We start from the raw sequence: 16470 nt of genomic DNA on the forward strand, positions 1-16470 counted from the left end.
CTGGGTGGTGATACCTCCTCTAGGCGGGTGATGCCTCCTCTAGGCACAGGTGATACCTCCTGGGCAGGTGATGCCACCTCCGGGTGGGTGATGCCTCTTCAAAGGAAATTGACTCTTCAAAATCGGACCCGCCTTTGGGCTCTCTGTTTGCCCCAGCTCCCTCTTCCCGGCCTCAGGCTGGGGCTGGGGAAGAGAAGGTGGAACTCATGTTTTGGCACGGGGTGTGGGGTAATTATTGAGTCTGGTTTCTGTCCTGGCATCTGCAAACTCTGACCTCAAAATCCCGTGGCCCTTCTGGTCTGCCAGCCTCAGATGTAAAATGGGCACAGAGGGGGCTGGGAAGTCGTGCGGAACCGCTCCCTCCTGCCTGCCTGTGAGTGCCCATCAGCCGTGGGGAACTGTTCTGTTGTGGCCGATGCCCTTCAACTTGAGTCCATCCCTGATGAGAATAATGAGGAGGTGTTTGGTGGCTGGAAAAAGAGTTCCCTTCGCCCCCCAGGAGCTACAGATGAAGAAATGGCTCCCCAGCCAGTCTGCGCGCCCTCATTCCAACTGCAGAAGGTCCCATTCCCTTGACAACCCCAGCCCGGCTCCTGCCTGTGCCGACTGCCCAGCCTGTGGGCAGCAGGCCCCCTCCCTCCCCGGCCCCCACCCTCCCCAAACTGAAGCCAATTAAGCAGGTCTGTGAGCAGTTTAATGGACAAAGCCGATTGTGTCTTTGTCAGACACTAATGAATGCGCACTACTTTTTTTTTTTTTTTTGCTTTTTGGGGCCCCCTTCTCCCTCTGCAGAAGCCGCACGGACGCTTGATGCCCTAAATCTTGTTTCCTTTCATTCAGAGACCGACAGCTGGGATCCAGGGGAAGTGCAGCAGCTATTGTTGGGGGAGGCGGATTAATGCCGTGTGATTAATTATGCGTGGCTTCCCAGAATGTATAACCCCCTTCCCCGCCACTGCGCTCCCAGCTCGGACTTTGCCTCTCACCCATTCGGGGCTCTGGGAGAAGCTTCTTGCTCCTGCAGAGGACTTTGGGAGGGTGGGAGGAATACCGTGCTGGGAAAATTGGGGGCGTGTTGCTTCTTCTCAGTGGCACCAGGGAGTAGGCACAGCCTGGCCCACAGGGGTCTGGGACTGAGGTCTCCCTGGGCCAGAGCGCTGTGCTTTGGGGTACAGATTGCTGCAGCTCCCTGGTGTCTGGGTTAAAACCCTGCCACAGGGCCGCAAAACACTGGTGTCATGGGCCCACTTTCCCATTCCCCAAACTTGGGATCCCGGTGAGCTGTTTCCAGCCCAAGGCAGGCCGCCGACCATGGCTTTGGTGCCTGGCCTTGTCCCCTTTGCTGGGGCCTGGCGCCCCCTCCTCCTTGGCGGGAAGCCTGCTTCAGTTTGGCCTGACAGGCAGCCGAGCTCAGCCCACAGAGACCCCATTGTGCACACCCCACAAGTCCAACGAGAAGATGGGACGGAAGCGCATCCTCAGGCTCCTGCTTCTGGGCCGCAGGGTTGGAGGCCAGGGCCACAGCCGAGCCCGGCTTGTGGAGGCACAGGTCAGGGCTCACACAGCAGTCTGGGGGACATTGCAGCCGCTTCGGAGAAGGCCCCGGGCTCCCTCCCTGGGCTTGAGCCCCACCCAACATACACCCAACATACGGGAAGGTGCCTCTGCCTTCCCGTTCCTGCCCATCCTTCTCAGAAGGCCCAGTAGGTCTGTCCAGGAGTTAGCCAGGGCACCTGCAGGAGGCCTGGCTCCCCCAGCAAGGGGAGAAACCCACACTGTTTCTCGAAAGAGTCTGGGGTGCAGGCTCTTGGAGCCCTGCCAGCCTGAGTGGGAATCCTGGCCCCGTGGTATCCAGCCGTGACCCCGGAAAGAGCTTTGGCTTTTGGTGCCATTTGCTGCCTCCGCTGTAGAAGGGGCATGGTCATGATGGGCGTCACAGTGCCTGGCTCACTAGTACTGGGTGAATCATTTCTTTCCATCCCAAAGAGAAGGAACCTTCACCGGAAGCTGCCAATCAGGTGGTTGCAGGGCCCGGGATTGGAAAAAGTGGTTTTGTTGGTGCAAAATGCCTTCCCAGGAGGTCAGAGTGTCGCCGTGGCCTGGTCAGCCAGTGGCCAGGTAGAAAGCACCTGGCAGCACATGCTGGTGGGCGGAGGATGGTTGGTCTCTGGGCAGCTGCTGTGCGAGGTGTGGCCGTGGTGGCTGTGGTCGGAGATGGTGGCCTTCTGAGCAGGCCCAGGGGGTCACTGTGGCCCTTGGCTCTTCTCTAGCCCCCTCATCAGCTCCGTCAGTGTGAGCAAGGGGTACTGAAGAGGGCTCCACCTTTTTTCTCTTTGTTTTGAGGAGAGCTGGGAAGAGCTGCAGGGACCCTATCTGTCTGGGTGAGACTATGTCCTTGGTCTGAAACGCTCTCCCAGGGCTGCCTGCGTCTGGGCTGGGCGTTGAGGCAGGGGGCAGCTAAGATGTTGGCTGCTGACGGCAGAGTCAGAATGGCACGGGGCGTCTTCCAGGAGCTGGGAGAAATGGGGGTAGGCTGTCACACCCAGCACCTCCAGGAGGATGTCCAGCTGCCTGCTGGGTGGTGCGCTTTAGCTTTGGACAACCTTGTGTCTGAGGCCTGGCCTGGCCACTAGCTCCGTGACCTTGGGTCATCAGGTCATGCAAGCCTCAGTTTCCCCAGCATGTCAGCCGGGCTGATACACGCTGGATGTCTTGGTGGTGTGTGAGGATTGCATGAGAACCGTGTGGAGAGGGCACCTGGTCAGCGCTCCTTTCTTCCCCGCCTTCTCCCCGTTGGCTGACAGTGCTGGTTTCCAGAGCCTCCTTCCTGAATGTTTAATTGATTGACGAGTGAATTCAGAGAATCCTAAAGGTGCTGCCTGGTGGGCTGGGCCTGGCACTGCCTGGGGAGGGACTTGCCGGCTCTGGGGAAGTCCATCTCCCAGGATGGCTCCAGCTCCGGGGAAGTCCATCTCCCAGGGTGGCTCCAGTTCACAGACACGTTTGAGCGCCTGCTGTGTGCTGCGTTCTGCTCCAGGCCAGGCCCCCGGTGGGGACAGGGCAGACATGGCCCCTGCTCCTGTGGAGTTCACTTCCCAGCAAGGGGTGAGAGAGGCACCTAGCTCACATGTGGGACATGTTGGGGGTGTGCCGGCCTGGTGGTGGCCTGGCATAGCTCCCGGCAGCCCCGTAAAGCTGTCTGGATCAGGCACCGATAAGTGGGAAGAAGAGACCCAGAGAAGTCGCCATCAGCCCCAGGGTCACACAGCAGTGGCAGAATTCCTACTAGCCCTGCCCCTCTCCTTCTCCCAAGCGAATGTCTCTAAACACAGCCCCAGCCAGCCTGAGCTGCCCCGTCACTTCCCGACTACAAGAGGACTGGGGGCGTGGCTTCCCCTTAAAAGAAGAGGAAGGAGGCTCAGGCGGGAAGTGACTTGGCCCTGCAGCCGGCCTGGGAGGCTGGGGAGGGACGGGGTAGCTCCTGTCACCCGGTCTGGCTGTTTCCATTGAGTCACCTGCCTCGTCTTGGGCGTGGCCAGGGGAGGAACAGGTTGATTCTCCTCCTCATGCTGAGCTGAGCGGAAAGGCCTGTGACAGGACCTCCTGTTTATGCAGAACCTGGTCTTCAAGGGCGCCAGGGTTAGAAAAACATGTTTAAAAACATGCAGCATCCGAGGTGGGCAGATCACCTGAGGTCAGGAGTTCAAGACCAGCCTGGCCAACATGGCGAAACCCCCGTCTCTACTAAAAATACAAAAATTACCCAGGCGCAGTGGCGTGTGCCTGTAATCCCAGCTACTTGGGAAGCTGAGGCAGGAGGATCCTTTGAACCCAGGAGACGGAGGCTGCAGTGAGCTGAGATCGTGCCACTGCACTCCAGCCTGGGTGACAAAGTGAGACTCTGTCTCAAAAAAACAAAAAACAACAAAAAAAACCCCACACAGTGTCAAATAGAAAGTCTCACCTACTCAGACTGGGGAGACATCAGGAACAGGAAGGCCTGGGGCGGAGACTGGGGTGGGAGCCTGGAGTGCTCTGAAGGAAGCTGGCTCCTTGGGGCAGGCCCTGCCTCTGAACAGCAGCCAACATGTTTTCCATTGAAAAGAATAATAATAGAAAAAGAGAGAGGGAGAAAGAAAACAGCAACCCTGGCAGGAAGAGGGTAGGGCAGGGCAGACAGTGCACCAGGGGAAGTGCTTCCACAGGGCAGAGCTGGGTGCGGGGACCCCCAGATGCGGGCGGCAAACTGGAGACCCCACGGGAGCCGGGACTGGCTTCATTCCTCATTCCCTGCACCTGTGATGGGCAGCAGCGGCCACCGGTGCCCACTGGGCAGTTCCAGGCCGGGCCGAGGGACTGCACCCTTTTGCTGTGGGGAGGGGACCTTTCCTGTTTCATGTCTCGTCTATAAATAGTGAAAGGATGTGGCTTTGCAGAATCGATTGGGCGTCTAGCTTGCCTTCCTCAATAATGCAGCGATGACAGCTCCACACTCAGGACGCCACTGTTACCCAGCCTCGTAAAAGCCCTGGCAGACGGCCGCCCACCCTCCAGGTGTGCCAGTGCAGTTTTCATCCCCAGCGCACAGGTGGGAAAGCTGTGGCTGCGAGGGCGTGGGGATCTGAGGCAGGCTGGCGTCAGCTTTCACCTTCATGTGCAGGCATATCCAGAACTTTCCGGATCTTTCCCCGGGCTGAGGAGGAAATACCAGCAGCTTTAACGAGCGGCTGGCTTTGGGGCATCACACCTGTGGGCCGGGCTGCGTTTGACGGCCTCGAGTTTCCCAGGCAGCGCTGGCGCTTTCTCCTGTGGGGCCCGGAGCTCCGAGGGGCTGTGAAGCAGGGCTGGCTCTGATTTGCTGTGCTCCCCACACTGTCCCCTCCCTGGGCCTCAGTTTCCCCATCTGTATGTGATTCCCCTTCCAACTACAGCCAGCGGGACCCTAGGGCGGGCTGAAGGCGTGGTGGTGGCTGTGGGCCCCGCGGCGAGGCCTGCGCTGGGCTCGGTGGTCGCCCCAGCTGGGGAAGGGGCAGTGGCTGCAGGGGTGGGAGGGCGGAGGGAAGCCCTTTTCCAAAGTTGCCTGGTTGGGTTCTCCTTGTGGCCCTGCCCCACCCCACCCTGCTCCCTGGGAGCAAAGGGAGCTAAGGACTGGTTTGGGGGATGGATATGTATATGGAGGGATTCTGGGTGATGACTTATTCATGTTACAAAATTTGCCTTTTTTTGTTTGTTTTTTGAGATGGAGTCTTGCTTTGTCACCCAGACTGGATTAGAGTGACGCAATCTTGGCTCACTGTAACCTCTGCCTCCCAGATTCACGCGATGCTCCTGAGTAGCTGGGACTACAGGCACATACCACCACTCCCAGCTAATTTTTGTATTCTTAGTAGGGGCAGGGTTTCACCATATTGGTCAGGCTGGTCTCAAACTCCTAACCTCAGGTGATCCACCTGCCTTGGCCTCTCAAAGTGCTGGGATTACAGGCGTGAGCCACTGTGCATGGCCACTTTTTTGTTTTTTGAGATGGGGTCTCACCCTGTCACACAGGCTGGAGTGAAGTGGTGGGATCACGGCTGACTGCAGCCTCAAACTCCTGGGCTCAAGCGATCCTCCTGCCTCCGCCTCCAGAGTAGCTGGGACCACAGGTGTGCACCACCATGCCTAGCTAATTTTAAAATTTTTTGCAGAGGCGGGGTCTTGCTATGTTGTCCAGGCTGAAAATGTGACTTTCGAACTAAAGCGTGCTGTTGCTTGACATCTAGTCCATTCACAAGTTCATTCAACCACTATCTAGTTCCGGGACTTTCTCACTGAACAAAACAGAAACTGTACCCAAATACTGTCACTCTGCCCTGACTGCCCCAGCCCCTGGCAACCACTAACCCGCTTTCTGTCTCTGAATTCGCCTCTTCTGGACGTTGCCTATGAATGGAATTGTGCCATAGGTGGTCTTTGGCCCCTTTCACTGAGCGTGATGTGTTTAAGGTTCATCCATGTCACGCGTGGACTAGAACTGCATTCTTCTGAGGACTACATTTTAGCCGCCAGAAGCATCAGGGACTGGCCAGAGGTGGACCCCAGCATCCCAGCTCCCAGACAGTCCAGAGGAGGCAGGTGTTGGGAGGGCGTCCGGGGTGGCTTCCTGGAAGAGATGGCGCTCACTCTGGGCCGGTGCAGCCACCCGACAGCCACAGAGCCCCCTAGAGGGAGTCCTGGCATATTCCCAGGTGAACCTGTAGGATGGACTGGCGTGCCCGCGGCCCCTGTCCAGCTCAGGACTCCGAGACAGGCTCACAACCTGTCCCTGGGCCTCACTCATGCCAGCCGCCAAGCTGTTCAGCATCCCTTAGCCCCCAGGAGGCGCACAGTGGGGCCACGGTCACTGAGCGTCCACACGCCTGGTGCTGTAAGAATGCAAGGTAGAGGGTCTTTATTGAGCATCTACTACATGCTGAACCCTGGGGTATGGGTGGGCACGGCAGATGCAGGCCCCCCTGGGCAGGGGAGGAGCATGCCGCTTAAGAACCAGGCCACAGGATGGACGGGCTTGGCCACAAGCTAGGGGTAGACACTGCAGCCTTCATGGCCTCCTGTGTGCAAAGTCAGTGCTGTGGGACCCCATCTGGGTGCACCTGCCGTGGCTTTCAAGTGAGGCCCACCACGGAGCAGCTTCCACGCTGGCTGGGACAGGGTCAGCGGCAGGGAGCTCCAGACCAAAGGAGCGGCAGTGGCTGGGGCAGCGGGGGGCAGTGAGGCTTTGGACACATCCAGGGGGCAGGCAGGCATCTCAGCCCCCACCCGCCCGGTCTGCCTGCTCCGGGGCCTTCCCTTCCCTGGACAGAGCTCTGTGTGATTGGCTCCAGGCTGCTTCTCCCCCTGGACCCTCAGGGTCAGCTTAGAGTGACTGGCTATGCCCTGGCCTAGACCCAGGCCCGTGTGACAGGAGAGAGCTAGGAACCTGGCCCCTCACTCTGAGACACAGATGGTGTCCTCTCCAAGTTGCCCTTGGGACGGGGAAGCGCCATGTCCCCTGCAGGGCACCAGGCCAGCCAGTGGCCCTTGACAGCGAGGCCCCGTCTGCAGGCAGCTGGGGGACTTCTCCCTGTCGGGAGGATGCGTGCGTGTTAGCATCGGGGTGCCTGGTTGCCCCAGGGGTGGTGCAGGGCGGTTATAGGCGGTCCTAGCATTTTGGGGTTGCTTTCAGTGTATCTCCGAGACCTGTGGAATTCTGGGAGGAGAAACTCCCCAGCAGTGTCCTCAGTGCACCCCCCTACCCTGTACCCGTTGCTCCTGGGAGGGATCCTGAGTGCTCCCCCCCACCCACCCTGCACCCATTGCCCCAGGAGGGATCCTGAGTGCTCCCCTCTCCACCCACCCTGCACCCATTGCCCCGGGAGGGATCCTGAGTGCTCCCCCCTCCACCCACTCCCACCCTGCACCCATTGCCCCTGGGAGGGATCCTGAGTGATCCCCCCTCCACCCACCCTGCACCCATTGCCCCTGGGAGGGATCCTGAGTGCTCACCCCCTCCACCCACCCTGCACTCATTGCCTCCGGGAGGGATCCTGAGTGCTCCCCCCTCCACCCACTCCCACCCTGCACCCATTGCCCCTGGGAGGGATCCTGAGTGCCTCCCCACCCTGCACCCATTGCCCCTGGGAGGGATCCTGAGTGCTCCCCCTCACCCACCCTGCACCCAATGCCCCTGGGAGGGATCCTGAGTGCTGCCCCCCACCCACCCTGCACCCATTGCCCCTGGGAGGGATCCTGAGTGCTCCCCCCACCCACCCTGCACCCATTGCCCCGGGAGGGATCCTGAGTGCTCCCCCCCACCCACCCTGCACCCATTGCCCCTGGGAGGGATCTTGAGTGCTCCCCGCCTACCCTGCACCCATTGCCTCTGGGAGGGAGACTTCTGTAGAGGCCTCACCTCTGAACCCCCCACTCACAGGCTCAGGGGCCCAGGGTTGGGGGCGTCCTGCCGTCTACACTCCAGATTGAGCCCGCACGGTTAAACAGGGCCCTCTCCGCACGCCCTGCGTAATGCAAAGCGGTGGCTTCGGGTGGGTCCCCAAGGGGCCTTGTGAACCCTGGGGGCCCGGCCCCTCCCACCTGGCTGCACCCGCTGGGCGGGAGATCCCATCCTCCGAGTCCCCAGCCCCTCAGCCTCAGCTGCAGCCCAGACACCAGGGCTCTCTGGGGCAGGGGTGGGGCAGCGGTTCCCTGAGGTCTGTGGGGCTGCCCTGCTGTGGTTCCTGCAATTTCCTGGAAGGAGGTCTGGGGCCTGGTGTCCAGTGGGGCCTGTGGGGGGGGGACTCGGGGGCTCTGTGGGGAGGGACTGGGGGCTCTGTGGGGAGGGACTGGGGGGCTCTGTGGGGACGGACTCGGGGGCTCTGTGGGGAGGGACTGGGGGCTCTGTGGGGAGGGACTGGGGGCTCTGTGGGGACGGACTCGGGGGCTCTGTGGGGAGGGACTGGGGGGCTCTGTGGGGAGGGACTCGGGGGCTCTGTGGGGAGGGACTGGGGGCTCTGTGGGGAGGGACTGGGGGGCTCTGTGGGGAGGGACTCGGGGGCTCTGTGGGGAGGGACTGGGGGCTCTGTGGGGAGGGACTGGGGGGCTCTGTGGGAAGGGACTGGGGGGCTCTGTGGGGAGGGACTGGGGGGCTCTGTGGGGAGGGACTGAGGGGCTCTGTGGGGAGGGACTGGGGGGCTCTGTGGGGAGGGACTGGGGGCTCTGGGGAGGGACTGGGGGGCTCTGTGGGGAGGCACTGGGGGGGCTCTGTGGGGGGGACTGGGGGCTCTGTGGGGAGGGACTGGGGGGCTCTGTGGGGAGGGACTGGGGGCCTGTGGGGACGGACTTGGGGGCTCTGTGGGGAGGGACTGGGGGCTCTGTGGGGGGTACTGGGGGGCTCTGTGGGGAGGGACTCGGGGGCTCTGTGGGGAGGGACTGGGGGGCTCTGGGGAGGGACTGGGGGCTCTGTGGGGAGGGACTGGGGGCTCTGTGGGGGTACTGGGGGGCTCTGTGGGGAGGGACTCGGGGGCTCTGTGGGGAGGGACTGGGGGGCTCTGTGGGGAGGGATTGGGGGGCTCTGTGGGGAGGGACTGGGGGGCTCTGTGGGGAGGGACTGGGGGCTCTGTGAGAGGGAACTGGGGGGCTCTGATGTGCTGGGCGTGCACAGGGGAGGCTTTGCCTCTGACATCCACACCTGCAGTTCCCAGGCACACACAGCAGCCCCATCGGGGTCCTCGCAATCACAGTCTGTGAGTGGCCACTACCAAGGGCGTCTCCGGATCAGGCCATGCCCAGATGCTGCCCGGACCCAACCCCCACAGCGCCTACTGCCGCAGTAGGGACCAATGGCCACAGAACACTCACCCGGCCTCACTTGCGCGGGGCTGTTCAGTCTGGTGGGCACCAGGTGGGCGCTGTTCTCGCCCAGTGGGAGGCCTGCCAGCTCCTTGGTTGCTAGTTGAGATTTTTCCCCAAGAAATAGTCGTGTTGTTCCTTCTGCTCCGCCTGGCACTGAGGTTGGTGACACACCCCGACCTTGCTCTAATTGGCAGATGAGAGTTTGTCATCAGATGTCGACCCTGTCTACGCAGTCCCCTGGCCTGGGCGTCCGTTGTGCGTCTCTGAAGGGCTTGAATTGGTTGTTTAAAGCTGGGTAAATGCCCCCTTGACATTCTGTTGACACTGTCAATTTGCTGAACAAACTCTTCCACAGGTAGCACAGGAGGCCAGTCTCACCCCAGCCTGAGCCAAGGCCCAGGGAGGCAGGTCCTGTGTGGAGTCAGCCTTTTTGTGAGTGCAGCGGCCCTGCAGGATGCACCGGGTTTGGGAAGTGGACTCCCCCATCTCCCGCCACATCCCAAAAGCCCTCAGACATGGAGGGCAGGACGAAGCCGACGGTCGCCCTCGTGCCGAGATGACAACCGGGCACAGAGGCGGTGGCTCCCAGCTTCCTGCCCTCTTCGCCGTACTGGGGTTACCCAGCGTGACTCATGGCCCGAGCCACAGGCACCCGCCCAGGGAGCCACGGCGGGGAGACCTGGCTTTATTAGAGATGCGTTCGTGCCTCATCAAGTCCAAAGGAGGAAACTGGCGCATCCCTCACTTTCCCTGAAACAGGCTCCCCCACCGCCCAAGCGGTCAGGTTAAGGTGCATTTGCAGACAGATGCCCTAGTAGGAGGCTGGAGCTTTTGGCCCAGAATTTTCCCTGCTGTAGGCCCATGGTCACCGAGCCTGCCCGGGGGCTGAGGCCCTGAGGAGGTGCCATTGCCCCACCCAAGCCTCAGACAAGTGTCCTGCCCTCGACCCTGCGGGAGGCAGCAGCTCAGGCCCCGACCCTGGCCAGAGAGGGCAGCTCTCTGAGGCCACTGTGGCCGTGGCAGGCAGGGGCCGGGCTTGCCGGGCCGTCGAGTGGGCACAGAGACTATCTGGGAAGGAGGTGGGTGGTGAGAGCTGACTCCCCGCAGCCGGGGGACAGATGAGCCCCGTGCCGCACAGCAGGGCCGCGTGGTGGGGCCCCCCAAGTTCCGCCCGGTTTCAGCTGTTGACGAGCGGAAACACACAGTTACTGGAAATGAGAGGTTTGGGGGAGCCGCCAGGGGTTGAACATGTGTGGTTTCCCTGACGGCTTTTCAGTAAGAGATGCTTGAGCTCAGGCTGGGCACTGGCTGGTGTGCGGAGGGGGCTGGGCCAGAGTCCCCCCCTTGGGCCTCCACTCTCCATTCTTATAGAGGGACCTGGGTTGGTCCCAGCTCCCGGGGTGCAGCCCCTGGGTGGCCCCTCCTACTTCCCCTTCAGTGGTCAGAAGGCGGCTGGCCTCATTCCTGTCTGACGGAGAGCCAGGTGGGGAGGCCGGGCAGGGCTGAGTGTCCAGGGTCCACATGGTGGCGGGGCTCAGGCCGTGGCGAGGTCCTGTCCTGGGCCTCCAGGGTCTGGCCCTCCAGGGTCTGGCCCAGCACAGAGCTCTGCAGCTCTCTGGTGGACGGGCCTGGCTGGGCTGTCGGCAGCCCTGGGGCCAGGTGGGCAGTGGGAATGGAGGTGGAGGCAGGTGGGTGGCTGCAGGTGACTGGAAGGCTTGGCTCCAGCCTGCAGGGGCTGCAGTCCAGGCCGGCCACCCCCACCAGACCTTCCCCCTTCCAGGCGTGGGGTGGCACTGGGTCGACAACACAGGCCACGGACTTCTTTCCCCCACGTGGGCTGTGCGACCCCGGGCCGCCACCACCTCTCTGAGCTCCCCTCCTCCTTAGGAGATGGGAAGCGGCTGGGGCCATGAAGTGTCCCCCAGGGCTCCTGACAGCCCCAGCTGCCGTCCTTGTGGCTGGGCGACTGCTGCGAATTGTTGCGCCTTCTTTTGAGTTGGCTACAGAGTCATGGCGGCTGTGGGAGGTGTAGCTGGGTCTCGGGCGGCACGCCCGGCTCCCCCGGGGATGTGTCATCTGTGTCATCCACCCTGGAGCCCCTTCCTGGTGCTGTGGGGGCCCCTCCAGGAAGGTCTCTCCCAGAGGCCAGCCCCAGCCACAGGCTCTGGGGAGACTGTGTGGGATTTGCATGCGGTTGTGCGCTATTTGATCGAGGTCATGTGTGGGATTTGGGCGAGGTCCTGCGGGATTGGGTGAGGTAGTGCGAGATATTTGGGCGAGGCCACGAGGCACTGGGCGAGGCTGGGCATTATTCAGTGCCTTGGAGGGGGAGAAGTTTTAGGACCTGCCAAGTCCAGCCCAAGAATCCCCAACTTTCCCCACAGGGAAAGGTACCCCAGACAGTCCTCAGCCTGTGCCAGCTGTCTTGGGACACCCTGGTGTCCCCCAGGTTGTGGCACTGCAGGCCCCTCCCCCAGGTGCCCCTCCTTATGGGCCCCTCCCAGGGCTGCAGGCACCTGCCTGGATCCCACTTCCCAAGTGTGGGGTAATCCCAGGCGCCCGGTGATCATGCTGGGCCTGGGCAGAGTGAGGCTCTGAGGGGGTGCCAGGGGCACAGTGGGCCGGTATGTGAGCCGGGCTGGGCGCTGGGACTGGGTCGGCAGGCGAGCGGTGTTCCGAGAGGAGGATTCCTGGGCTTGGAGGCCCCTCTGTGCCTCGTGTGGTCAGAGAGCAGGGAGCCGGCGGGTGTGATGGGGATGAGGTGACCTCTGGGGCCACCACTGAAGCCGCCGTCCATCTGCGGCCGAATCGGGAGGCACACAGAGGTGTCCTGGTGGTTTCCTGGGACAGGCGGGAGGAGGCGCAGGAGGGCGGCGTCTGCCCCCGGGAGGCCAGGAGTGCTCCTCCGGCAGCGTGGGCTTCGGCTTCATCCCTCTTTCACCAGTGCCGACGCACCGCGGGTGCTGTGGGTGAAGGGGCATCGGTGCCCTCCCGCTGGGCGGGAGGAAGGAAGGGGAGCGGGAGGCTGGGTCTCTCTCGCCCAGGGCTCTGCCGCCACCACCCTAGGGTTTTGTGTTTCGGTGGAGCTGTAAGAATGCTTTGTCTGCTCCAGACTTCCCGGTCCTGGGAGATCAGGTGGTCGGGCGAAACATCCAGACCGTCTGGGTGGGGCTGGGGGTGCGGGGGACACGCGCCTTCCTCCTCTTTCCCAGGGAGCTTCTGCCACTCCTGTGCCACCCTGAGGAGCTGCCTTGCCCTGCCCCGCTCTGGTCCCCATCAGCAGGAGTGGTTCTGAGCTGCCTTCAGATCCGGGTGGTGTGCTGGGCATAGCTGCCCCGTTTTCTCACCTGTGAAATGGGCCCATTACACGCCCCCAGGGCGGTTGTGGGGGTCCCATGAGACAGAGCTTGGAAAGCCCGAGTGTAGGTCAGGCCAGGAGGGGCGTGGGCTCAGTTTCTTCATTGCTGGGCTGGTGTGTGCCGGACAGATGTCTCGGGATCCCTCCCCTCCTTGCAGCATTCTTAACAAGGACGCTGGACATGGAGTCAGCACCTCCGGGCGACTGCCCTGCTGGCTGTGGGGCTCACTCCAGAGGAGAAGAGGAGCCCCTCCGGGCAGCCCCTTCCTGCCACCCCCAGCGACAGGATCTGTTCAGGAGCAGTGGTGGGAGGTTGCTAGAAGCATGTCTGGTGCTGGCCCGGAGCGCAGCCTGTGATGCCCGACTTCATTCATGGAGTGTGGTTTGAGCCCTCCAGCAGCGCTGCTGTGGGCCTGTCCATTGCCTTCCCTGCCTCTGAGCCATCGTGGGGTGCAGGGCTGGGCTGGGTCTTCTTGGGAGCAGAGCCCCGGCGTGTCATCACCATCTTGGCCTCTCCAACTCAAGAGGTTTGTCCACATGGGTCCCTAGGGGCCGTTGGGGTCCCAGGGCAGGAGACACATGCCTGCTTTTGGGGGATCCGCGTGGGAAATTCCCGCAGTGGAGCAGCAGGTGGGGCTCCAGCAGGCGTTTTTCACACTCCAAACAGCCTGCGGGGCACTTTGGTGACACCTAGTTCCTGGGGTCTCAGAGCCTGCTGGGCTGTGCCTTGGCATTTTGGGGAGGGGCTGGCCACATGCCCCCAGAGTGGCCACCCCAGCTCCGCCATCTCCACGGGCCTTCTGTCGGTCAGATGCAGACAGCCGTTCCCATGTCGGGTGAGGGCATTGTTTTCCCGGCTGCGGGAAAGGTGGCTTCCCGGGAGGACAGGTTCTGTCCCCATCCCGCCTCCCACACAAAGGGTTTCCCCGGAGCCAGAGGAGGAAACCTGGCCTTCCTGCACTTCCTCCTTCGCACATTTTAAACCATCCGAGGATGCAACTGGGGGAAAAGATTTGCAGACAAAAGAGCTGGGGGTGCCGGCAACAGCTGTTTGGGTCGGAAAGCCTGGCCCCGGCTCAGACCCCGGCTGGGTCCCTGCGCTGTGGCGGGCCGGCTGCGACCCCCGCCCCACCCAACTCCGCCCCCTGCTGCCTGCTGTCTCTGGAGCGGCGGCTGTTTGGGGCTGGCTCCTTTTCTGGGCCCCCACCTCCCTGAAGCCCCCACTGCCCCTTTCCTCCTTCCTGGGGCCCTGGGAGCCAGGGCAGGGCCCCCATGCAGCTTTCAGCAGCTCCAGCCCAACGGCTGCAGGCGCTGGGGATGACCACAGCTCAGGTGGGACCGCAGGTGGTGGCTGGAGGCAGCCATCCCACATTGCAGCCCCCAATCTCGTGGTTTTGTGCCCCAACGGTGAACAGGCCTGGTGGTGCTGCGCTATCGTGGGCCGCCTTGGCCCCCTCGGTGCCTGCATCCCTCTCTCCTGTCCAAGATGGGGAAGGAAGCCGGGAGCAGAAAGGGAAGAAAGACCCAGCGGCTGCAGGGCGCCTTTCAGGGCCTCCTAGCCACCGCAGAGGCTCCAGCCAGCTGTTTGAACAGGGGTTTGGACACAGGGTCCTGGCAGGTTTGAGGAGCCCGGGGCCTTCCTTGCTATATAGCTCTTTGTTCTGGGGGATTTGGGGAGGCCAGGGAAGGGGCTATGAGCAACGAGGTTCCAGCATCTTCCCAAGCCTCCTCCATTCCCCAGGGCTGGGCTGCTTGGCCGTTCCAGTGGGAGAGGACCCGAGGTGGGACCCTGAGCCCCCTGCCCAGCTCATTTCTTAGCAGCCAGTGCCTCCTGGAAGGTGGGTGGTGCCCACTGGGATTGGGGAAACTTGGTCTAGCCTCTGCCCAAGGGAGGGGCTGAAGTCCCAGGACTCCCCCTGCCCCAGAAGCCTTGGTCCGGGCTAGAGCTGGGCTCGTTGGCCTCATGGAAGCCTGCCTTGGGAAGCATCCCCACCCAGGTCTGGCCTTGTCTCCCCGTCTCCAGTAGGGGGTCACAGTGTCCCCTCGGCCAGTCCACATATGGCCCCATTTGCTTGGGCAGGCCGATGGGTGGGCCTGTCTGTGTGGCCCAGGTCACCTGGCGGGGCCCACTGTCAGTGGCGTGGGTAGAAGGTGGTCAGCCTTGCTGGGTCTTAGCAGAGCACGGCAGGATCTGGGTCTGGGGAGGGCGTGGGGGTGCCCCTGCCATCACAGGAGCAGGCAGAGTGGGAGCCCTAGACTCCCCTCTGGGCAGAAAGCCCCTTGAGGCTGGGGGCAGGTCCTGCTGGTGAGGGAGGGGTCCCAGGGGCAGGGGCACCCTCAGGCTGGCCGCCTAGCGATTGGCTCCTGCAGGACGTGGCCACGGGCTCCCTGGGAGCAGCAGCTGTTGGGGGTGTCTGGGGAGAAGACCCCCATTTATTGCCCTGTGAGGGACCACACTGCTGCCAGGGGACCCTTGGGCTTCTGTGGCAGGACAATGGGCCGGGATTGGCAGTGAGGCCCAAGGAGGGCAGGTGGGGCTGGACCTGTGGCTCTGCTGGGGAACAGGTGGGGTGTGTTAAGATGCTGATTTCAGCCAGGCAGCTCCTCCCCTTCCCTTCCCAGGGAGCCGGGGTGTGCAGGGCCGTTCCTTCCCCTCTGGGAAGTGCAGCTCCTATGCACCGGAGAGGCCCCCGCACTGTCCCTGCCTGTCCCACCAACTGTCCCTGCCCGTCCCTCCACTGTCCCTGCCCATCCCCCTCACTGTCCCTGCCCATCCCCCTCACCGTCCCTGCCCATCCCCCCTGCACTGTCCCTGCCCATCCCCCCCCACTGTCCCTGCCCACCCCCCACTGTCCCTGCCCATCCTTGCCTTGGGAGGTGCTGTCACCTGGTGGAGCCATGGGAAGCACCTCTCCCACCCAGGGTCTCTGGTTCCTGTTGCGGGTGCAGAGCCAGCCACATCACTGACACCCCAGCTGGGTTGGGTCCAGCTGACCCCACACCCCCACCCCTCTGCTCGGCCTCCGCCTGTGCCCCCATCCCTGGCCCTGCATGACCATAAACTCCTTGAGGGCAGGAAGTGAGTGAGTCCTGCCCCCACTGAGTCCCTCTCACCCCTCCTTCTCATTTTGGGGCGGAGGGAACTGTCATCTGTCCCCTGGGGGTGGCAGATGGCCGCTTAGCTTAGAAAGGAAAACAGCACAATTTAGAATTCGTCCTGGGTGAAAGGTCTCGGCAGCATCTGCCTCCCGCTGCTTTCTGGAGTCGCATTTCTATGGAGCGGCCCTGGCAGGGAGGGCGGGAGCGGCACAGTGGAAATACTGAGGCGGGAACAAAGTGGTGGCGGTAGAGGTGGTGGAAGTGGCACAGCAGGCGCCGGGGCCACTTGGCACCCTCCCCCCGCAGCCCTCCTGGAGCCCCCGCCCGCCGCTCACCTGCGGGGGACCCAGATAGGACAGGTTACCCCAGCGCCACCAGGCCACTGAGCGTGGGGGATGGGACAGGCAGGTGCCAGGTGACCCTAAGAGGGACGCACGGAAGGGGAGTCCATGGGGGCACACCTGGCGTGGGTTGGGTCTCCTCCATGGGAGCCCGAGGGCTGGGTGGCTTGGTGGACAGGGCAGCTCTCTCGTCCAGTCGGGGGAGACTGGCGTTCCCTATCTCAAGCCCCACTTTTTAGCCCCAGAGGGGTCTCCCCACCGCCCCTGACAGGAGGAGATGCGGGGACGGTGGAAGGTGGGGTG

The 16470-nt window shown here is 62.8% G+C and overlaps 1 protein-coding gene across 5 annotated transcripts in view; it reads left to right on the forward strand.

Annotated features, from left to right (window-relative positions):
- Nucleotides 1-16470, forward strand: part of NOTCH1 (notch receptor 1) — a 52312-nt gene that overhangs the window by 2814 nt on the left and 33028 nt on the right. The window lies entirely within an intron of this gene.

This window comes from Pan troglodytes, chromosome 11, assembly GCF_028858775.2.
Source record: "Pan troglodytes isolate AG18354 chromosome 11, NHGRI_mPanTro3-v2.0_pri, whole genome shotgun sequence".
Lineage (NCBI taxonomy): Eukaryota > Metazoa > Chordata > Mammalia > Primates > Hominidae > Pan > Pan troglodytes.